The sequence below is a fragment of the Leiobunum rupestre genome, chromosome 11 (assembly GCF_980474605.1).
Source record: "Leiobunum rupestre chromosome 11, qqLeiRupe1.1.hap1, whole genome shotgun sequence".
Classification (NCBI taxonomy): Eukaryota; Metazoa; Arthropoda; class Arachnida; order Opiliones; family Sclerosomatidae; genus Leiobunum; species Leiobunum rupestre.
Genome location: NC_143394.1, coordinates 47,595,590 through 47,620,779, shown reverse-complemented (window position 1 = coordinate 47,620,779; position 25,190 = coordinate 47,595,590). Strand labels below are relative to the sequence as shown.

Genomic DNA, 25,190 nt, shown 5'->3' with positions numbered 1-25,190 from the left:
TTTTAAAAAATGAAAAAAAATTGAAAATTTCAAAAACGTTAAAAAAATTTAAATTTATTTTAAAAATTAAATTTAATCAAGTTTAAATGCATTTGTTATTTTCAATGGAAATAATTCCAAATCATGTTGTCAAAAACGTTTTCGGTTGCCATGGCAAAACGAAGCCCGTCGCAACTTTTCCCGTGCAGGTTTTTCAAGTTACATGGAGGTGTACATTATACCCGAGTTTGAACAAAATCGGTGATTATCACCTCGGGTCGTCTCCTTGTTAGTCTACGCCACACAGACACGAGCCTATGGACAACTGGATTATAATGGCTACACTATTCATAACAAGGTTTAAATTCTCTAAGGATGACTCATTTTGTACAGTGGTTATAGAAAATCAGCCGCATTAAGAAAGAACCACATCCATTCTGGTCGCTGACCCACAACGTCAAAATCGATGACAATCATTTCCGACTCCGAATCTCCATCCGTAAACCCAGTCTTTCTCGTCGTCCCAAAAATCAAAGGATTTTTTCTGATTTATATACGATGTACAAGACCCAGTTGGGATACGCTGAACCATTTCCAGAAGATCCAGATATGGCGTTCTAGGGACGCAGCCCGTCTCGACCTCCTTAACTTTCGCCGAACTGTGTCGAAAGATGGAGTTGCTCTCCTTTTCGAGGGAGGGGGGAGGCAACGGGGCTGGAAAAGTACGTGCTTTTCGATTTAATCTAATCGTCTTCTTCCCACTCTTACATTTTAATTTCCCCGCCCGCCGCCAGGTTAAAATTTTCCCCCTATACGCTTGCTAATACCCGTAAAAACCCCCCTTTTACGCTTGCTAATACCCGTAAAAACTTATTAAGCCTTTTCTTTTATTTGTCGCTCGGTATTTTTGGAAAGTTATCAGAGTTTTCCACCGTCGAATCGCGCTTAAAGGTCACGTTTACGCCATAATCTCGAGAAGATTTTGGCCAAAATAATCTGGCAATTTGATTCAAGACTTTTTATATCGTCGCAGTGTTGTCACGCTAGAAAGTTGATAGCCAAATGGGCTACTTTTTCTCACTAAATTGTGGTCAAATATAATGAGAGGTGGAGGAACAAAGGTAATATCAGTTAGTACACGTTTAATTAAAAACGGATACCTGTTGCAGGGTGGAAAGGGAAAGACTTTGAAAATTTTACAGGAAAAATAGGAATTTTAGAGGCGAATTATAGAAAAATAAAGGAATTTATAGGAAGGCTATAAAAATACAGGAATTTATAGGAAGGCTATAAAAATACAGGAATTTATAGGAAAATATAGGAATTTATAGGAAGGCTATAAAAATACCGGAATTTATAGGAAAATATAGGAATTTATAGGAAGGCTATAAAAATACAGGAAATATAGGAAGTCTGGTCACCCTGCTGTTAATATAGTAATTAGATAATCAAATGCACAAATAGTAAAGGCTCAAATAATTATTTAAATCAAATGCTTTGGGGATGAATCACGTGACGAAAGGGGATTAGCTACCTGAAATTCGATCCAAATTTTTCAAACCAAAGACCTTTACATAAATGCGCTACGACTGCCCAACTTGTTCTTGAGATAGTGCAGTCAAACCTATCGACGAATTCATTGGCTCTCTTTAGCGGGAGAGTTGGAAAAGCATTGTAGAAGTGGGGGATATTCAACGAACCATTCAAACAATTCGACTACTTGTGGCCATTGCGTCAGGCCAAATTACGTAGACCTCGATTATTGAAACTGGCTTATTAGGCGCGATATATCGAGCGTAATTATAAGTTAAACGCAGCCAGTTTCGTAGTTTGGTCAATTGGCGCTACTTAGCGAGGGAAATTGGCGATTAACTTCGACAGCTCGGTAACCATGGTACATACAAGTACATATATATATATATATATATATATATATATATATATATATATATATATATATATATATATATATATATATATCGTTTATATACAGGATGAAAGCCTCAGCCGTGGTTCAGCCTCGGTACTTCTCCTAGTACACCAGAGTGCTGCGGGTCGAACACTTCTACAGGCGCTGGTAGGCCATAAATAGACCAATGGCATAATTAGAAGCGCATCTTTGTCCAATCGCCCGAAAAAACATTTGGAAGATGCGCTTCTAATTATCCCATTGGTCTATTTATAGACTAGGAAAAGTACCGAGGCTGGACCAAGGCTGAGGCATCCAATTCTCCCATTCGTCTATTTTTGACCTACCAGCGCCTGTAGAAGTGTTCCACCCGCAGCACTCGGGTGTACTAGGAGAAGTACCGAGGCTGGACCACGGCTGAGACTTCCACCCTGTATCTTCCAAATGCGAGGGTATTCGAGCTCGCATTTCCTCCATCAAGACGGTCCCGCTTAAGAATCAAACGAAGATGGTCTCTTCAAATATTAACTTATGCAATTCCACGAAAATGGGCAAAGTTTCGAGAGCGGCGATTTCGAATAAATATTCCAAAACGGGAATATCTAATTCGAAAAGCAATCAAACCCTCGAAATCCCCGATCCCCCCACTTTAATAGAGTATATCTGAATAAAAACAGTTAGAGGCAGGCGCGTATTTACAAAATCCACAAATATCCATTTGTTCAAATTAACGTGATTAAACTCGGGGAGAGCTGGTCGTTTCTGGTATGACCTAGAATCATTACCGCGGCGGACAAGGGACCAGAATCGCAAGAGGTAATGGAGACCGAAGACGACACCATTAATCTCGCGGCAGCTAGGTTTCGAATTATTATTACCGAGAGTGTCTAGTCCCAAACGGTGGGTACACGCGTTAGATTTAAATGGTTGTTTGCTCCAAAAAGATATCATTCAAATACGGGACAGATTTCGACGGCGCAATAAATGAAGCGAAGCGCGTTTAAAACGGGAAAAATTCCGATACTTAACCGAGATAAAGGGGAAAGACGTAGTTCGACTGAACAAATCAGCGTGAGTACAGTCGTTGAACGAAATTCCGGTTTGCTACCGATGGTACCTTTTTGCTAATATGGAACGGAGAGTGCGGGAATTGCCTCAAACGTGACTGGAGGCGATGGAGAAAAAAGGGTCGTTCGGTGTAATGGTCAGACTGGAATTAGGACGCGAGCCTATTAAGAAGAGAACGGGATCCGTCGCTCGGGGCTGCAATTGGACAGTTCTCGGACTCGTAGCACGGCCGCAGTCCAGCTTCGGGGAATCAACATTTAACACTTTACGGCTCAATAATTGCATTATCGGTTTCCACGTCGAACGGAAAATGTTTGGATTTGACGTGACTGTTTTAGCAAAACGCGACCGCCCGTCCAACGTCCCGTGACAACAACGCCGCTAATCTGCACGAAAGCGACATTTCCCCCTGTCCTTTTTTCTTCCTTCGTTTCGAGGAAATTAGTAACGACACGGCGTGGTTTAAAGTACACTTTGTCAGAAAAATTCTAAACTATATTACAACCACCGAAAGAAGTCGTGAAAACTAACAACGAGAGTACCCGAGATGTTTATTGCCGATTTGGTTCAAAGTCGGCCGTAATGTAGACCTATATGAGATAAGAAATTTCCCAAAAGGAGACGTTGCACTACCCATTCGATTTGTCATGGCAACTGAAAATGTTTTTGACCACTTAAAACAAAAATAAGATTTTTTCAGCTTGATTGTGAAAAAAAGTATTAATTATTATTATTATTATTTTAAATCTAAGTATAATTTAATTATAACTATTTCAATTATTTTCAGAAGCTAAAATAAACATCCGCTAATTCACGAGTCACGACTCCATATTCCATAAAAATACAAAAAATATCTAAAAAATAGTTTCAACATTTCATCGATAGATGGCGCGTCAAACGCCATAATTCCCCTGGGCCGCGGGCTGGCAGTTCGTAACGGTCCTACACATCTCGCTTTTGAATTCTAACCTATGAAAATAAGCCGTGCCAAGCCGTGCTATTACTGAGAAGAAAACGCGACTAAATCTAGAAAAAGAAGGGGCAAAGCGAGATTGGCGCCCTCTATGAACCAATATTTCAACTAAATATTGGCATTTCGTTGACGGAAGAGCGCCGAGATTATTTTGATTATAATATACGATCTGGAGTAACAACTTTCCTCTCGGAACATCATTTGTTAGCCGCCCAGCGAGAGACTAACGTCGTCTACACTTGGTATTATCTATCAATGTCACTTCGACGTCATATCCGCGAGTTAAGACGCGAGAAAACGACAAATGGGCGAAAACACGATTCGACCCATACCCGCTAGTTCCGAATAAGTAACGAGGCGGTAAAATCTACGACGGTTAAACGACGTATACGTTTCCTTCAAACGGCCCTTAATTGCAAATGTCAGCTTACACGCTATACTCGGGTTTTAAACAATACGTAACGCGTCAAACTCCGAATTTGCATTCGGGACCATAAAAATATGTATAACAAGTTGGCCAATTTGCTATTTATAGTTCTGCGCTTTAGTCGCCATCTAGATTAATGATGATTTGGCGAGAAAAGCGCTGTAATATATCAATATAAAATTGCAGGGCCCTCACTCAAATCTTAAATTTTTTTAAAGGAAATATTGGATAATTTTTCTAAAAATATAGGACTTTATAGGACAATTTTTACAAAATTATAGGATTTTATATTTAATTTACTAACTTTGTGCATTTAAAAACAAAATCTATATTTAGAGAAAAACATCTTTGATTTTCATTTAAAAAATAGAAACTATTTAACCATTTTATCACAAAATATACTAGTAGCTAACCATGTTAACAATAACAAAAGTATTGACTAGAATGACTTGGTATAGAAATTTATTCTATAGCTAAATCTAGCAATTTAACCGAGTGGCTGGATTTGAAATGGGCAAAATATCAAAATTATAGGATTTTATAGCACTTTTGGGGAATTTTTCTAAAAATATAGGAGGTTATAGGACATTTTTGAAAATATAGGATATTATAGGAATTATAGGACCTCTGGGGGCCCTGTAATTGAATTAAAGAATTACGGAAGTAGAAAAATATAGGTGGAAATTATTATGGAAAATAGTGGAATTTTCCTGCCTGGACAATAAATTTACTGGTCAATGTGGTAAATAGTGGACAATATATTTTTATTGAAAAAAAACGTAAACATTTAATTGATAATTTTACGATTTTCAAGTGTCTCAGATTTATAATTTATAAATCAGACACTAGATTCAGATTTAAGACTTTGCATTCCAGATAATACTTTTTCTTATTTTTGTTGTACTATATTATGCATTATTATATAAAACTTGAATTTTTAAATTTTTACCCGCCATATTTTCGACTTTTCGATATTCTCCACTTTTGTTTCCCATATTTTAACATATTTTCCACTATTAGCCACTATTTTCACATATTTGCCACTATTGGCCACTATTGTTTCCATATATTCCACTATTTTTCCGAAATTTTCCACATTTTAACTACTTTTCATATTTTCCACTTTTATTTTTCCAAATTTTAACATATTTTCCACTATTGGCCCCTATTTTCCACTTTCCTGGACCCTTTTGTTAACACTGATTATACTTTTAAGTTAACCTCCATCCCCTCTAGCTAGAGGGCGCTATAGTCCTAGAACAGACCACCTGGAATATCCCAGCGCCACTTTAACTTTGTCAATGGTGTCGAGCAAAACGAGATGGAAAAATTTGTCTCTTAAACAGAGTATAATCCAATGCGTCAGACTAAAAATGGAAAAGTAACGAACCTAATTTGGCGCTTCAGTCCTACGTCCGTCCGAGAAATACAAAGTGAGATGAGAGATCCAGGGACAGGGATGATATAACTCCCGCCGCAGCACTAGAAAATGGAAAAATTAAAAATGCATAAGCACGTACGTCTCCCGAAATAAAAAAGACAGGGAATTAAAATTCTAAAATTTAAATAAGCATTAAAAATTTATAGAATCCTAGTCCATCTCTCTCTCCTAGAGAAGGTAGAAGAAAACACATTTTAAGTAAAAATAACAGAATGTAAACACAATTTAAACCACGGCAAAAGATAATTTAAAATTCAGCAGATTTCGACGTTGGTCTTGTTCGGATTACCTAGAGCTAGTTGCGGGTCGAAATTGGGAGAGAAAATCAATTTGCCAAATTGGCTAACGGAACTTAACTAACAGACCTTTGGTAAAATAATTATGAATTATTAGAACGCGAAATTCATTTACGATTCGTCACGTTTCAGAAAGTAATTATTTCAAAATTGGAATTTATCCGAGGGGTCGGACACTTGCCATTATTTTGTACGGGATTTCGGGATTTCGTAGAGATTTTGGCGATTTTATCATTACTTATTGAAGTGATTTTGGGATTTCAATGTTAATTTAACATAGAGAGAGTTAAAAGATTTTGCGATTTTAGACAAAGTGTACGGGATTTTGGTAAATGTCCAACCCCTCGAATTTATCAGTCATTTTAAATTATTATTATTCAGGGTTGGCACAGTTCAAGTTCCCTGACTTTTCCAGGTTTTAGACTTACTTTTAAAATTCCCTGACTTTTAGACTAATTTTTGAAATTCCCTGATTTTTATACCCATATCCAAATTAACTGATTTTAGACTAATTTTTAAAATTCCCTGACTTTTCCCTGATTTTTATACCCATATCCAAATTCCCTGATTTTAGACTAATTTTTAAAATTCCCTGACTTTTCCCTGATTTTTATACCCATATCCAAATTCCCTGATTTTAGACTAATTTTTAAAATTCCCTGACTTTTCCCTGATTTTTATACCCATATCCAAATTCCCTGATTTTAGAATAATTTTTAAAATTCCCTGACTTTTATACCCATATCCAAATTCCCTGATTTTAGACTAATTTTAAAATTCCCTGACTTTTCCCTGATTTTTATACCCATATCCAAATTCCCTGATTTTAGACTAATTTTTAAAATTCCCTGACTTTTCCCTGATTTTTATACCCATATCCAAATTCCCTGACTTTTACAGGAATTCTAGGTTTTCCAGGTACCGTGGCAACCCCGTTATTATTAAACGACGTGGCCCCGCAATTTATGATGGATTTATCATTTCACATCCTACGCTATACTATAATTAAATTATCCAAGTAGGAACAAGACCTTATACGCCTCGAGATGGCCAGGTAATTCTCATTCTTCCGTTCTCAGCCTCTGATAATCCCCGCGTATCCCGGAAGCTCAAGATGAGAGAGCGTGTGATCCCGGATGCGAATGAGAAGGATGGATAGCGACCTCGGTGGCGGTGGTGGCCCAACCTTTAATCAAGTCGAGACGTATACCTAATAAACTGGGCATCATTTGCACAAACAAAACAGCGTCAGCCCCCGAAATCTGTAAAGATTTATACGGACCCGTGTCCTGGTGGCGGTGAAAGGCGTACGGAAAACGTCTGTTCATACACTCCGCTACAGCGGGCGTGCGCTTAAACAAACTATCCGGGCATTAATCACGCCACCTGTTTACACAGACAAAGCTCGATGGACGCCTCGTGTTCTACGCAAACCAGAGTTTTATTTCGCCTCGCTATAATTTAGCAATTCTGCACGCCCAAGATCGGATTTAAAACGACTCTCTTTTCATTAGTTTTTTCTTTTTTCAAAACGTTATTCCGCAAAATATTTCAACTTTTTTAAATAAGAAATTTTACATTCCTCGTTTAGGGTTTGTTCACAAAATACGTAACGTTTCATCGAAGCGTTATTGAATGTTACAGAACATTATTTTATAATAGAAATTATTAATTATTTGATAATAGAAATTATTAATTATTTGATAATAGAAATAATTCTTTGATAATAGAAATTATTTGATAATAATCATTTCTAATATCAAATAATCATTTCTATTATCAAAGAATAATTTCTATTATCAAAGAATAATTTCTATTATCAAAGAATAATTTCTATTATCAAAGAATCATTTCTAATATCAAATAATAATTTCTATTATCAAAGAATAATTTCTATTATCAAAGAATAATTTCTATTATCAAAGAATAATTTCTATTATCAAAGAATCATTTCTAATATCAAATAATAATTTCTATTATCAAAGAATAATTTCTATTATCAAAGAATAATTTCTATTATCAAAGAATAATTTCTATTATCAAAGAATCATTTCTAATATCAAATAATCATTTCTATTATCAAAGAATAATTTCTATTATCAAAGAATAATTTCTATTATCAAAGAATAATTTCTATTATCAAAGAATCATTTCTAATATCAAATAATAATTTATAATATCAAATAATAATTTATAATATCAAAGAATCATTTCTATTATCAAAGAATCATTTCTATTATCAAATAATCATTTCTAATATCAAATAATCATTTCTATTATCAAATAATCATTTCTAATATCAAATAATAATTTCTATTATCAAATAATCATTTCTATTATCAAATAATAATTTCTATTATCAAATAATCATTTCTATTATCAAAGAATCATTTCTATTATCAAATAATCATTTCTAATATCAAATAATAATTTATAATATCAAATAATAATTTATAATATCAAAGAATCATTTCTATTATCAAAGAATCATTTCTATTATCAAATAATCATTTCTAATATCAAATAATCATTTCTATTATCAAATAATCATTTCTAATATCAAATAATAATTTCTATTATCAAATAATCATTTCTATTATCAAATAATAATTTCTATTATCAAAGAATCATTTCTATGATCAAAGAATCATTTCTATTATCAAATAATCATTTCTATTATCAAAGAATAATTTCTATTATCAAAGAATCATTTCTAATATCAAATAATAATTTATAATATCAAATAATAATTTATAATATCAAAGAATCATTTCTATTATCAAAGAATCATTTCTATTATCAAAGAATCATTTCTATTATCAAATAATCATTTCTAATATCAAATAATCATTTCTATTATCAAATAATCATTTCTAATATCAAATAATCATTTCTATTATCAAATAATCGTTTCTATTATCAAAGAATCATTTCTATTATCAAATAATCATTTCTATTATCAAAGAATCATTTCTATGATCAAAGAATCATTTCTAATATCAAATAAACATTTCTATTTGATAATAGAAATGATTCTTTGATAATAGAAATGATTATTTGATAATAGAAATGATTATTTGATAATAGAAATTATCCTTAAAACAAATAAATACACTCTTGACTAAACCCGGCTCTTTTAAAAATTAATTTTTCGTTCCCCACAACATAGCAACCGACATCGCAATCGGATCCAAGATTTTTAAGAAATATAAACTTTGTAACGGTGCCGAGAATCTCAGAGAAAATTTAAAGCCCAAGACGTTTAATAAATAAAAATAAAATTCGATTTCAAATCCAAACTATACGGCGAGGTTAAAGTATAGCGGAATGCGGCTGAAATCTTTCGCGCGATCGGCCAAGATACGAATAGAATTCTCAGGCCGCGAGGGGGGGGGAGTGAATTATCCGAGAAAAAGAGAGTACAAGAAAAGAGAGGAGAAAAGTAAAGAGAAAATGAAAGAATTCGAGAGCTTCGAAAGAATTCTGGGAATGTTCTTTCCATAAGGTGAAACCGATATATATCACAGACATCTGACGCGAGAAAAAATAAAGACATTTAATATAATACGACAAAATTTCGCCTCTTATAACAGCGCTCGAGCGTAATTAAAATAAAATGATAATTAAAATATTGTAATCCGTGGATAATGCGTAACCAAACACCTAAATTCGTGAATAAGGTATTTTTCATTTTATAAAAATTGGGTGAAAAATAGGCCTGTAAAAGTGTTGCAAACGTAAACGGGGTGAAGTTAATTTAAGGAGGTTGGGTATCTAACGCCACCTGGCTACGGAGAAGTTCGTTAAATTACCGCCTATGGCAAAAACCGTAAGCTTTTACTTAGTGGGCGGTATAACCAAATTACATAGCGGGGTTTGCGCTGACGACAACCAATCGTCAAGGATATTACACTTTTGGCCGCATGGTGGCTCTGATGATTAATGCTCCCAGCGAATAGGGCTCAAAAATATATAGGAATTACAGAATGAAAGTTTCCAAATTATTGGATAAAAAAGTCAAAATGATCGGATAATAATAGGATCAAATTACCAATTTAAAATATAGAAATGAGCAAGTTTTAGTGTGAATTTAAAAGGAATCATAACAACGTGAGACTAGAGATGTGAGCCGGTAAATTTACCGGTAATGGTAAATTTACCGGTAATGGTAAATTTACCGAGTGGTTTTACCGGTAAATTTACCAATTACTTTCATAAAGCAAAAAACACCCAAAAATATTTTGTTAAACTTCAAATAAAAGAAGAAACAATTTCATTTTACATTGGACCAGAAAACCAAACCATTTTCCCGTTAAAGACTCCGAATTCCCGGCACTGTGATTTCATGCACGTTCGATACATTTAAATGTATTTCGAAGGGGTTATCTAGCAGGTTTCTCTAAGTTTAATGTAACCTAAGGCTATGGTAAAATTAAAATACTGTTTTAATAATTATTGTGACCTCAAACCATTATTTTGATTAAATAAAAAAGTTAATGGTAAATTTACCGGTAATTTTACGAGTAATTTTACCGTTAAATTTACCGTTTTTATTTTTACCGGTAAATTCGCATCACTACTTGAAACAGATCAGAAAAGGCAATTCAAAATCTTATCGAATCTGCTCCATCATTTGAATTTTCATTGCTTTACGTGAAAAATTATAATTTAATATTTTTTTTGTTAGTATGTAAATATTTTAAAATTTATCAGTTTGAATTTAATCAAATATTCTGAAAATACAGGAGAAAAATGCAATTATAGGATTTTATACGACCATTTCAGAATTATATGATCGCTGGGAGTCTTGCAAGTTAATTATAACTAGAATTTTCTTTTGTTTTTTTAGACGATATTTAAAGTTAATCTCAATCCATCTCACCGTATGCTCATCTACTTAAAAGAAACTTCTAATTGGCTCGTGCCGTGTGAAACTAGACCATGGTACCCTAAACATACTTTTTAGATTATAAAACTAAAAAAATATATATAACAAATATAGAGGTAACTAAAAGAGACACGGGGTAAAAATGTCTGAAAATTAATAGGACCATCATTACAAAGGTTGCGAAGTCATTCTCTCACTCTTGGTGACAAATAGCGTGCGCGGTGGAGGAGGGGACGGAGGTTGTAATCCCTGGTGGCTTGTTGTAGAACAAGGCGACTGGGTCCTCAGAGCAGGGTGGCTTATAATGGAGTAATAAATAGTGTCATACTCCTGTGGACGGGATATGGAGGAGTGGGCGCCGGCACCCCCGAAATTAATGCGAACCACGGTCCCATCCCGAGTCTCTCAGCGCACGGACCCTAACCAGGCAGTTCACTCGGAGGCAGAGGTACGTCGCATCCGTCCATTAAGTAAATTACCAGGTATCGGTGGGCGGCCTCAACTAGAGGCTTCGCTGGAAAAAGCGCTTTTCCAGCAGACGCAAACTGGCCAGGATTAAAGATGGCGCCATCAGGCACCGGCGGACAACGTCATTTGTTAGGACACTCCGTATCAAGATTAAATAGCGCGATATCTGACCACGAATTATGGTCAGTTCAGTATCTTCCCAGCCTTCGCGGTCTTATTTTAACCCTTGTCTGCCCAGTCTTCCGTTTAGTTTCTTGTTCTCGGGGTTTCCAATTCTTAAGGAAAAGCATTTTCCCCGTTCCTTCGACCAAAAGTATAAAAATTTTCTTTCGATATTAATCTCGAAATCGGCCTCTTCGTGGCTCTGTTTTATCGCATTCGGCCGGGATAGGACCATCCATTACGGAAAGAATAAGTACTTTTTGAAGATACTTTGATTAAACCATATATACGTTAGAACCATCAGAACGTATTCGGGTCAACAGAGAACATGAGCCGCGTGATCAATAATTGTTCTTTAAATTACGTGAATTACGCGTAAACGGTATTGGTCAGTTTCATCAAACATTAAGCAGCATTTTCGTTCGGGATGACCACAGAATATTTTAAAATACTTTAAAGGAATTATAGGAAATTTATCAGTGAAATATAGGAAGTAAATTTTATGAAAAAAAAGGTAAATATAAAAAGAAAATTGGGAGAAAAAAATCGAAAATATAAAAATAAATGGGAGAAAAAAAGGTAAATATAGGAAGAAAATTTGAGGGGAAAAAGGAAATAAAGCACTTTCGCCTCGCAGCAAGGAGAGCCGGGTTCGATCCCAGCTTGTGGAACTGTGTGAAAAATCGGAACAACTCCTTTGCAAATTATCTCCCCACTGGTTAAAGGGTTTTTCCCCCGAGCTCTTCGGTTTCCTCTTCCAATTAAAAAATGTAGAGGTTAACGGTAGTAGTTAGTGTAGGGAGCTGCTAGCTCGCGTGGCATGAAGGGCTTGCCACCAGCCCAGCCATCGGTTTAAAGGCATTCAAAGTCGCTCGATGACTTGGGCCTAGGGTGGTGCCAAGGATATTAGCCTAGCTGATAATATTGAACGACATACTCTATAAAAGCAGATGAGGAACAAACTAGAATTACACCCGCTCCAAGTGACGAAAATAAATAAATTAGTAAACTTTCAAACAACGACTGTCAAAAACAAAGTTTCGGAGGCTAAAATTGCTCGGTTTAATAGCGACGGGCAAGGTGCCTCGATTTAATACGGTGATTAAAGAGGGCGCTAGCGTCGAGGTGGTCCGTCAGCTTGGAAAAGAGGGCTCAATATAGTTTTAAAACTCCGGGCTTATTGCCAAACTGTCCGCATCTAGGCGGGCGTTCATCTAATAACAAGGTTTCCGGAAGAAGGGAATCGGATCGGGATCTTGTTTACCTGGAAGCCAGGCCTGGAAATAAGTCGTAAAAGAGAAAAGAGGAGGCGATATTGAAGAGGAGCCGCGGACTCGAGAGTCGCTTGTCCGTCTCCGTAGTCAGCGGCCACGACAGAGATGAACGCGAGAAATAATACCCCCGCCAAGTACGAGCCAGATTAGAAGCGCCCCGATGACTTCTATCCCGCCATACACCTACGGTATATTCGTCTCGTACCTTCTCCTTTGGCCCCGCCGCCAGGGAAGAGGACGCAAACTTTACCCCTCCGTAGGGCTCGGAGTGTAGCGTCAATTAGGTCGGTGTACTCGTATCTCCCGGGGCTTGAAGAGAATGAACCCCGAATGGATAAAGATTTGTTTCCCGAAGGCTTCCCTTTCAATTCGCGGCCGGGGCCCGGGCCCGCGTCGTTTTTACGCTTCATCGTTCGCGGATTAGGAACGGCGAGCGGGCCAATCAGGAAAGAACGCTCGACGATACTCCGAAGAAGTAGAAGTTAAGTCGAGCCAATAGTATAAAGAAAGCCATTAAAGGTCGCGTTCAGCGTGGGCTTTTATTTCCTTCGTCGTGTCGCCCTCGGCGGTTACTTCAAAGGCGAGGAAGATCAAATACAAAGGACCAGGGAGGAAGGCCGGGGGTTACTGTTTTGGCCCGCGGAATCCTATATATGGTCAGTACGCCGAGATCTTGTTAGTCGTAACAAGATCGACCGCTTTTATAAAAGAACCAATTATAACTGAGTTTACCTGTAAAGTTTCAAGCGGACTTAAAGCGTTGCTTCACGGGCCGCTCAATCCAATTAGTTTAATTCGTCTACACTAGAGGCGTTGAATGCGTTTGTTTTGTCCCGTTCCTCTACTTCCCAATAAGCACGATGAAGTCTTCAAATAATTACATTCTTAAAAATTGCGCTTAAATCCGCTCTCGATTTTCAGACTAAATATGTTCTTGGTACAAAACTAACTAGATATTTTACTATAAAAATGATTTAAATAACGATAGGTATTATTATAATAAATATTATTTAAATAACGATAGGTATTATTATAATAAATATTATTTAAATAACGATAGGTATTATTATAATAAATATTATTTAAATAACGATAGGTATTATTATAATAAATATTATTTAAATAACGATAGGTATTATTATAATAAATATTATTTAAATAACGATAGGTATTATTATAATAAATATTATTTAAATAACGATAGGTATTATTATAATAAATATTATTTAAATAACGATAGGTATTATTATAATAAATATTATTTAAATAAAAATAGGAAATTTAATTATAAATGTTATCTAAATCATATTTGGTATTTTCATTATAAATTTTATCTAAATAATATTTGGTATTTTCATTATAAATATTTTCTAAACAATAATTGATGATTAAATTATAAAAATAACTGAAATAAATGATGATTAAAATATAAAAATAACTGAAATAAATGATAATTAAAATATAAAAATAACTGAAATAAATGATGATTAAATTTTAAAAATAACTGAAATAAATTCTGATTAAAATGTAAATATATCTGAAATAAATGATAAATTATAAAAATAACTTAAATAAATGATGATAAATTATAAAAATAACTTAAATAAATGATGATAAATTATAAAAATAACTTAAATAAATGATGATTATATTATAATAAATCAATTAAATTAATGATATTAACATAGTAAATAACTTAAATAATACTAACATAGTAAATAACTTAAATAGTATTAACATAGTAAATAACTTAAATAATATTAACATAGTAAATAACTTAAATAATACTAACATAGTAAATAACTTAAATAATATTAACATAGTAAATAACTTTAATAATATTAACATAGTAAATAACTTGAATAATATTAACATAGTAAATAATTTAAATAATATTAACATAATTAATAACTTAATTATTGGTATTTACTCTATAGATATCACTAAAACGGATATGTTTTCTATAAATAACACTAAAATGGGTATTTACTCTATAAATATAACAAAATCGGATATTTACTCTATAAATATAACAAAATTGGATATTTTCTCTATAAATAACACTAAAATGGGTATTTTCTCTATAAATATTACTAAAATGGGTATTTACTCTATAAATAACACTAAAATGGGTATTTTCTCTATAAATATTACTAAAATGGGTATTTACTCTATAAATAACACTAAAATGGGTATTTTCTCTATAAATATTACTAAAACGGGTATTCTCCCTATAAATGTTATTGAAATAATAATATTAATAAGTGAAAAAAACTCTTATTTAAATAATAATTGATACAACGAAATATTTTTTACTATAACAAAACAAAATCCGTAAGGAAAACATTTCACGATAAAAGTGTCCAATGGTAGAAATCGAAGAAGTTACAGAAGCTTTGTGTACACCCAACTATTGAAAATTTTATATTAAAAACGCGTCTTAGCTTAGCGGAAGACAAACTTACTCGGCAAAATATAATATACCCGAAATAGCAATTGTCAAAAGGACGCCACCTTATAAAGAGAAGTCATAAATATTAAACTGACTACTCATTTCCCTCGAGTTCTGCAGGCAGTACACAAAAAACATCAACACCTAGTAGCGCATCTCGTAAGTAATATGCAAATCGGACCTAATGCAAATAAAAACTTTTTCCGAGGGAAAAGTGTGCGAATGAATTTAAAGGCGGTAGGTTTATTAGAAACAAGCCTAGAAGTGCGAAAAATGTTAATTATCTCGGCAAAGAGGTTGTAAAGGAGCGGCTCGGTGTCTTTTACGACGGACGCATATGGAGAGTGTTAACTTTTCTACTTAAAAGTATGATTACCAAAATTAAGATGGCGTGAAATTACGGTAAGTCTTCGAAATGAAAACGCCGAGTCAAGTTAGAACGAAGCGGGCGAAATCAATCCAGCGGCTACTTAAGAAGAGAAAGTAGCCCCCCCCCCGCGATGAAGAAGGGGAGAGGTAGGCTTCCCCGCACTCCTCCGGTGCTAAGCCGGAAAATCTCAATTCAAGGCTCCCCTATCATATTTGCTTAAATCCGCCGTTTTAACTACGGATCTTTCTAGATGAACGGCTTCACTTTGAATTACCTGACGTTTCGACGAAAGCCTAGTGTGTCGGTAAAGTTTGCGTGCCGGGGATAAAGAGTTTGATCTCCATTGGCCGGTTCGGTCCGCGGGCTCTCGCGTGGAAAGCGCAGTAGGATTAACCGCTGTAACGCGTCAAATTCGACCGGTAAGAATTTGTCAGTTAAAATTACGCGGCTGTCGGGTGTTGGGCTTTGAATCGTGGCAAATCGAATGCGGGCTTTTCCCGCGAACTCGCCGTTATACTTTAAAGAAGTGCCTTGTCAAAACGACAAAACTGAGAAAAAGAGGCGCTCCTTCTCTATATATAAAGCCTTCTTTTTTAAAAGCGACCGAATATAAATTTTGCGCCTTCTTTAATACTAGTTTTTAGGGATAACGAAAGACGAACGTGGAAACGTATGCATTGGTGATGTTCGTTGTTGTACACTTCGTTCGTAATCTATAACTATAAGTCTTAAAGTTTGTCCTTTTATTTATTTATTTATTTATTTATGTTCCTAAAAACTCAAGAACGGTTAGCTCTAGAGCTTTGAAATTTTAACTCAATGTTCAGGGCCTGATTTCCAACTAAACGCGCCAATTCCAAATACCTGACATGGTTATTAATCTAATTCAATTTTATTTTGCGCCCGTCCCGACCTTTAAACCTTTTTAACGGGTTAGTGTGAAATTTGTAGAAGGGGAGATCGTGTAGAAAGGGAGGTTTAGTTGGGCTTTTTAAGTAGTTCAGGACGTGTTGCGTTTTTGCTACCGCGTTTACCTTTAATAATAATAATAATAATCAAGCACATATCAGATCTAATTCATTAAAACTAAGACCCCGGGCGAAGCCGGGTATTAAAGCTAGTATTTTATAAATATAACAGGGTTGCCAGATTTTTACGAATCAAATTCCCTGACCATCTACGGAGATTTTCCCTGACTTATTTAGTGCGATTTCTAACATATATTTTAGTAAAGGTTTCCTATTTGCAACCGAAATTAAATTCCCTGACATTTCTCTGATTTTGAGATTTTTAAAATTTCCTTACTTTTAGATACATATTCAAATTCCCTTACTTTTAGATCCATATTCAAATTCCCTTACTTTTAGATCCATATTCAAATTCCCTTACTTTTAGATCCATATTCAAATTCCCTTATTTTTAGATTAATTTTTAAAATTCCCTTACTTTTAAACCCATATTCAAATTCCCTGACATTTCCAGAGCAAAGAATATCCAAATTAGAAACAAACATTTAAAAGGTTCCATTGATATTTATTTAAAATAAATACCTATGTATTACCACACAAAAAATTTTAACACTATTTTAAAAAAATCGACCCAGGTAAAATTCGGTATAAAACAACGAAAAAATTACTTCTTTTGCTGATTTTTTTTTTTATAATTTAAAATTTCGACGTTTCAGACTGCTGACGCCATCTGTTATTTAAAAACAGGTCTCTAATGGAGTCACTCCTTTGTAAGGATCTTCTACGTTGTAAAATGTGCCTATAGCCAAATATACGAGGGAGAAAACCGAATTTTATAAATTTTCAATATTAAATGCAAAATGTTAGGGCTGTGCTGTATGGCCCGACGCTCCAAATCCCAGAGCAGTGCCCTACAATTTACCCTACAACATGGCCAGCATTTTCTTATCCGAAGTAATAAATAAAATGTGACAGATGATAAGCGGGAAAATTTATTCAATTCTCTTCCGTTCCATCTGGATTTGTGTTTTCTAGAACACATCCCGGCATCTGGCGTTTCTTGCGCTAAAGAAAACAGAGCTACCACGGTGAGTAAGTACAGTATACGTTTCGAAGGATGAAAATAAGGAACAAAATTGATGCGCTTTCAATATTTACTTTTAAAATTCAAAGAGCTCCACGTCAAAATTTGACTAACATTTTGTATATCCGAGTATCTGTACCGTTTCTGCATAATGTTCCGAGAGCAATAAGCTTTCGAATGGAATTGAATTTATTTTGGAACTTTACACGTTTTCAAATCTTACCAAAGTACCATGTTTGGTTGATTTAAATCTATTTGTTTAGATTAGGGATGCATAGATATATCGGGCTATTTTTCTAATATCGGTATCGACCGATATTGGCCGATACCGGAATTAAATAAATATGTTCAGAAAAACATTTAAGAATAAGAAAATTGTCGATTAAATAATTATAATATTTTATTTGATTGGCCGCGCCACGTACGCCAGACTTCAGAAGCTAGATCATACATTTTTTAGACAGGGGGTTACGAGTAAAAAATAAAAAAACGATATTCGATTTGTGATAGAAAATATGTATCACGTAGAATTAAAAGAAACATATTCGGATATTCTCTTGCAACTTTATTTTATGGAAAATTAGAAAAAATGGTATGGCAGTGTGCTGAACCGTATTTTACAATGATTTTATCATAACTTTGTCAATATCATCCGATATTATCGGCAACGAATAGCCGATGTATCGGCTCTACCCATACCGGTGCATCCCTAGTTTAGATAAATGTTTAAATTAAGTTATTTAAAAATGCATTTAACATATCACGTGTATTTCCATGCAACCGGGAAAAATATGTTTTTAACGGTGTTTTGGGAAATTTAAAATATCAACGTTTCACATTGCTGGCGCCATCTTGTTAAGAGTTCGGGTATTTAAAATCTGCCTTTAATGGTGTTACCCCTGTACAACTATCTTCTCTCTTGTAAAATGTGTTAAATATACACACAGATATATAGGTAAATAAACGTATTTTATTAATTTTACATTGGAATAAAATATATTTTGGAACGTTTCACGTTTAGAAATGTTTAAAAAACTCAGAGTTGTTTTATTTTAATGATAAATACTTAAAACCATGATTTAAATTTAGGAAATCATTTTATTTAAATCACATTGTATTTCAATGGAGGAATGGCAAAAATAGGTTCTTAAACAAGTCAAATACGAAACAAATCTGAACAAAATTAAATAGTTACTAAGTTTAATTAAGAGTTCATTTACTTTTAGACGGTATAGTTTAATTAAGATTTATTTTACTTTTAGATGCTCTAGTTTTATTAAGATTTATTTTACTTTTAGATGCTATAGTTTAATTAAGGTTTTATTTAATTTTAGATGCTATAGTTAAATTAAGGTTTTATTTAATTTTAGATGCTATAGTTAAATTAAGGTTTTATATACAATAAGATGCTATAGTTTAATGAAGATTTCATTAGTTTTATATGCTATATTTTAATTAGGATTTAATTAGTTTTATATGCTTATAAATTAATTAAAATTTAATTAGTTTTAGATGCTATAAATTAATTAAGATTTAATTAGTTTTATATGCTTATAAATTAATTAAAATTTAATTAGTTTTCGATGCTATAAATTAATAGAGATTTAATTAGTTTTAGATTCTATATTTTAATAAAGATTAAATTAGTTTTAGGTACTAATTTTAATTAAGATTTAATTAGTTTTGGATACTATAAATTAATTAAGATTAAATTAGTTTAAGATACTGTACTTTAATTAAGATTAAATTAGTTTTAGATACTATATTTTAATTAAGATTTAATTAGTTTTAGATACTATATTTTAATTAAGATTAAATTAGTTTTAGATACTATATATTAATTAGGATTTAATTAGTTTTAGATACTATATTTTAATTAAGATTTAATTACTTTTAGATACTATATTTTAATTAAGATTTAATTACTTTTAGATACTATATTTAAATTAAGATTTAATTGCTTTTAGATACTATATTTAAATTAAGATTTAATTATTTTTAGATACTATATTTTAATTAAGATTTAATTAGTTTTAGATACTATAAATTAATTGAGATTTAATTAGTTTTAGATACTATATTTTAATTAAGATTAAATTCGTTTTAGATACTATATTTTAATTAGGATTTAATTAGTTTTAGATACTATATTTAAATTAAGATTTAATTGCTTTTAGATACTATATTTTAATTAAGATTAAATTCGTTTTAGATACTATATTTAATTAAGATGAAATTAGTTTTAAATGCTAGTTTAATTTATTTTTAAAATGCTATAGTTTAAATAAGATTTAATTCACTTTTAAATGCTAGTTTAATTTACTTTTAAAATGCTATAGTTTAAATAAGATTTAATTCACTTTTAAATGCTAGTTTAATTTACTTTTAAAATGCTATAGTTTAAATAAGATTTCATTCACTTTTAAATGCTACTTTAATTTACTTTAAAATGATATAGTTTAAATAAGATTTCATTTCCTTATAGATGCTATAGTTTAATTAAGATTTAGATAGAAGTGAACTATCTATCAATTAATCATTAATTGTTAAAAAATCAATAAATTTAATCTAATAAAAAATCCGATTTAAATAAAAAAGAATTGATTGTATATTTATATAAAAAAAACCGTAATAAAAATTATCAATACCGAAAACAAAAACCAAAATAAGGAAGATACGACAATTTCGCTCTTAGAAGTATATGTAAAAAGGCATCAATAGATGGCGATCTAAGTGCCGTAAACAACTTAAAGGTTCCAGGAAGCGACATTTACCAAAGCGCGCCTACAAGAAAGGTCGGCAGTTTATAAATTTAGCGCAGTACCGCGCAGGTTCCGAGGGGAACCCGCCAAAAAAGAAAAGTTAGAGAATCAAAGAGGACTGTCCGGAAAAAACTGCTTTATAGACAGAGCTAATTTTGGTCGCTCGTCGGAATGGAGAGGACTACATTAAGAATACGTCACCTACAATAAGCGTTACCTTTACGAGACACCGACTTCACCCTCTTCTCCCCTTTAAAACCGTGTTGTCGGGTGGCACGTTTTAGGTATGACAACCTCACTTACAATCTTCAAGTTCTCTTACAACCTCGATGCGGGGTAGATTTTTTTATCTCAAACGTTTACGTTAACGTTGGAAATGGAATAACATTGATATTTGGTTGTCCCACCATCGGCCATATTTAATCTTTTCCCTACCCCTCCGTTTCAAGGTTGTCTTCAGTCTAAACATTTACCTTCAGTGATAAACGACGGGGTTTCCCCGCAGAAGTGCAAAAGCTTAATTTAAACGCGCAACCGAAAAATACCCCACGCGGGGATATTACCGACGTCTTAGCTACATTTTTGACATCATTTTCGGGAAATATTTAAATTTCATTTTGATACATATCTGTCTTTAAATTACCCTTAACCTACTAATCTAGTAAACTGGAAACCTTTTAAATTGACAGCTTTAAAAATCAGTCTTAGATAAAACCAAGAGCGATTTTTAACTAAGCTTAAAAAGACTCCAAAGTTTGAAAATTATAATTATTATTTGTAAATTCATTAAAGTTAGGAGCAATGAATTTGAAATTTCTGCCACCAGGTTTAACAAAAACTAGGGGTGATTGAACACAAATTGTAGTTCGTATTGGTTGATTTGCTGTAGTTTCTCGGAATACATAGGTCAGGTCTATTTTAGCAATTTAACAGTATCGGAATCGGTTAAATTACGATATCGGCCAACCCTACTAAAAATCGTCTAATATAAGGTGGTTTATTTTCGCTGGTTCCGGGATTTCGGAGTAGGGCAAGAAGAGTAAGGATATGACGTCCTTTTACTCAGATTCTGTGCAGTGGCGAATAGTTTGAGTCGGAGTAAAATGGCTGTCTGCGGACATTTTAGCAGATAAATTCTGGTTACCAGACGACAAAATCCGATTTACTCCTTTACACCTCCTTTTCAGGAGATAAATGAGTAGCAGCATAATCCTATCATAAAGTCTCCATAAGTTAAAGTCTACCATAGGGACCCATGGTAACGGTGTTGTCTTGGAGAGAAGAAAATTAACGTATAGGGTAGTAGCGACATCTTCTTTTTCAAAATTTCTACGTCTAAAATATTCTCTTGGTAGAGCAACCACGCGTCTAAATCTCATATTTTAAAAATAAATATCTTCAGAAACAAGTCCTCTTATTTCTAAAAGCCAGTTTTAGGTTCTGATGAATCATTTTGCAAAGATAAGCGTTAATTTTAAGTTTAAAAGCGATAAAATTGCGAATAAGCCTGGGCTACGGTGCTAAGGGCTCTCAGTTTAAAAACGTTCGCGCACGGCTTGCACGCATTCGTAATGTTTTTCAGAAATACATAGTTGAGGACGTAGCCACTAGGAGGTGCAGATTTTGAATACCTAACTCTTAATAATGGGTATGTGATCGTCCAAAATTTGGCTTAGACCTTTACTTATGGGGACCTTATGATAAGCTAATGGTTGCAGTAATACTCCGGAACCAGCGAATAGTTTATGGGGCGGAGTAATTCTCATCCAACAGGCGAATAAAACGTTTTAGGCTAAAAAGAGGGCTGCTTTAAGTTGGCCCGCTAAATTTCAAACTTGAATAACTCGAAAACCGTTCGGTGCAAAATTAAACTATGTTCGATGCATTTGAGTGCATTCTTGGTGCAACATGATAAGCTCTTTTTGGGAAAAATATCAATATATCGCGGGCTGCATTAACTTAGCCCGATAAAATAATTTTTTTAAATTACTACTAAACGGCTGCGGTACAAAATTCGGGAGTGACGGTGCATTTTGGTGCATTATGGGTGCAACATGATAGGCTATCAAAATATTTAATTTAATAAAGTCGCGGACCAACTTAATCCACCTTAAAAAGAGTACACTTTTACTCCGAAAACAGACGATAAGAAACCACCTATAATTGTGAGCTTTATAACAATAATAATAATAATAATAATAATCAGCTAGGCACCACTTTCGGCCTAAGTCATCGAGCGACTTATAAAGCCGTTAATTCAGGTGGCCGGGTTACAATGCGTAGGAGGGTGGAGGCAAGCCCTGCATGCCACGAGAGCCAACAGCTCCCTACACTCACTATTACCGTTAACCTCAACAAGTTTTTATGGAAGGGGAAACCGAAGAGCTCGGGGGAAACCCCTTAAACCAGTGGGGAGAGAACTTGCCAACTCAACGCGGAAGGAGTAGTTCCGAGTTTTCACCCAGTGCCACAAGCTGGGATCGAACCCGGCTCCCCTTGCTGCGAGGCGAAAGTGCTAACCACTCCGCCACCCCATCAAGGAAAATGTGCCGAAACCGGACAAATATTTTTTGAATTACCAGATCAACTCTTTCACGTGCCAGAAATGATGGGTAATTCGTTGCATTTCGAGGAATATTGCTTGTAAATTAACCGCGCTGTGACAAACAAACCCGAAATAAATCAGCATCTTTGTCCCTAATAACGGAACAATAGCGGTCCAAGGAAATATCATCTGTCGAGCGGAAGAAGGCCGAGGGAGATCGTATCGAGCAGTGCCCATTAATAATTAAACAGCCTGCCACGAACAAAAGAAGTTGGCCCGAAAGAGCGGTACGTACCCCATTTTGCCGAAAAAGCTAATAAATCTATCATTTTCAGCGGCAATAAAGTACGGCACCGGAATATCATTAAAGAAACATTTCGCCCGCCTTATTATATTCGCGGGAAAGGCCCGGAAAGCCTTTCCTCCAGGCGCCCACGGATGGAAAGCGAACCGGACGCCCACACACGCCCGAAAAGTAATAAATTCGCCCCTTCCCCGTTATCGCTATGGTTGTATCGAGAGGGACTGACAACGCGAACAAGATCGCCAAGACGTTATATCGGTTTCGCCATTAGGTATATCTATATCTTATGAGATAAAGGTATGGCGTCCCGAGTACTCGAACATCATCGATTACTCGGCATTTTTTGAGGTCGAGTCAGGGTTGGATAAGTCGAGTTTCAAGCAGAAAATGTCAGCGATGTTTATTTCTTCGCAAATTACGTTAAATTTAATCGTTTACACCGATAGTTATTTCGTCGGTTTGATTACTATAGTGTATAGTGTTAAATTTATTATAATCTGGTATAGCATAAAACCGGGGTCTTGATCTTGTAGCAGGGTTGGAAAAAACCAGGTTTTTTACAATAAAAAGTTAAAAACCCAAAAGAAAACCCTTTTTTAAACCAAGTTTTTTTTGGTTTAAATCAGATTTTTTTAAACTGCTTTATTTAAATTTTAACCTATTTTTCACTTTCTTTTTAACCGTGAATGCATATTACAAATCAACTAAAAATTAGTCTCACGTGACCAGAACAAAGTTTTAGTTTCGTTTTTTACAAGTCTCACCAGAATGAAGTTTTAGTTTTAGTTTCATTTTTGATTTTGTTTAAATGCAGGGTGACCAGGAAAATGCCTCGAAAATGTTATAGAAAAATAGGACATTTTCAAGCGAATTAAAGGAAAATATAGGAAAAACCATGAGCAAAAAGAAGGATTCTTATCGAAAAACAGTAGATAGGAATGTTTTCAAGTTACACTACATGAGAAAACCTAAGGAATTTATAGGAAAGTATTGGAAATGTTAGGAAATGTGGTCACCTTGTAAATGTTTTAGAAATGTAATCATTTCGGTAAGTAAATGTAATCATTTCGGTAAGTAAATGTAATCATTTCGGTAAGTAAATGTAATCATTTCGGTAAGTAAATGTAGTCATTTCGGTAAGTAAATGTAATCATTTCGGTAAGTAAATGTAATCATTTCGGTAAGCAAATGTAATCATTTCGGTAAGTAAATGTAATCATTTCGGTAAGTAAATGTTATCATTTCGGTAAGTAAATGTAATCATTTCGGTAAGTAAATGTAATCATTTCGGTAAGCAAATGTAGTCATTTCGGTAAGCAAATGTAATCATTTCGGTAAGTAAATGTTATCATTTCGGTAAGTAAATGTAATCATTTTGGTAAGTAAATGTAATCATTTCGGTAAGCAAATGTAATCATTTCGGTAAGTAAATGTAATCATTTCGGTAAGTAAATGTTATCATTTCGGTAAGTAAATGTAATCATTTCGGTAAGTAAATGTAATCATTTCGGTAAGCAAATGTAGTCATTTCGGTAAGCAAATGTAATCATTTCGGTAAGTAAATGTAATCATTTCGGTAAGTAAATGTTATCATTTCGGTAAGTAAATGTAATCATTTTGGTAAGTAAATGTAATCATTTCGGTAAGTAAATGTAATCATTTCGGTAAGTAAATGTAATCATTTCGGTAAGTAAATGTTATCATTTCGGTAAGTAAATGTAATCATTTTGGTAAGTAAATGTAATCATTTCGGTAAGTAAATGTAATCATTTCGGTAAGTAAATGTAATCATTTCGGTAAGCAAATGTAGTCATTTCGGT

The 25,190-nt window shown here is 33.8% G+C and overlaps 1 protein-coding gene across 1 annotated transcript in view; it reads right to left on the bottom strand.

The window, feature by feature from the left end:
- Positions 1 to 25,190, bottom strand: part of mub (poly(rC)-binding protein mub) — a 346,307-nt gene that overhangs the window by 263,558 nt on the left and 57,559 nt on the right. The window contains exon 2 of the mRNA XM_090163435.1: positions 5,747 to 5,838. The gene's annotated coding sequence lies outside the window, so the exon portion shown is untranslated. The remainder of the gene's footprint in view (positions 1 to 5,746; positions 5,839 to 25,190) is intronic.